This window comes from Haplochromis burtoni, unplaced genomic scaffold (assembly GCF_018398535.1).
Source record: "Haplochromis burtoni strain Fernald_Lab_line unplaced genomic scaffold, NCSU_Asbu1 Contig_2281, whole genome shotgun sequence".
NCBI lineage: Eukaryota > Metazoa > Chordata > Actinopteri > Cichliformes > Cichlidae > Haplochromis > Haplochromis burtoni.
The window spans coordinates 12,288-12,586 of record NW_024584642.1 but is presented as its reverse complement, the minus strand read 5'-3'; positions in this window follow the sequence as shown (position 1 = coordinate 12,586).

Sequence of the window (299 nt, the reverse complement as noted above, 5' to 3'; positions counted from 1 at the left end):
AGAAGTGGGCTGCAGTGATGCGAGTCACACAAAACGATCCAGCGATGTATAGTAGCTACTCCCTGCACTAATGAGGCCCAGGTGGGCCGAGGTCGTGAACCTGCCGTGAGAGAGAGAAAACTACTGATCAGTGACCTGCTGATCCTCTGGGCCGTGACATATACATAGATTACAGACAGTCCAGAATGCCGCTGCACGCATTCTAACTAAAACTAAGAAGTTTGCTCACATCACTCCCGTCCTTGCTGATCTGCACTGGTTGCCTGTGAAATTTCGTATTCAATTTAAAATTCTGTTGC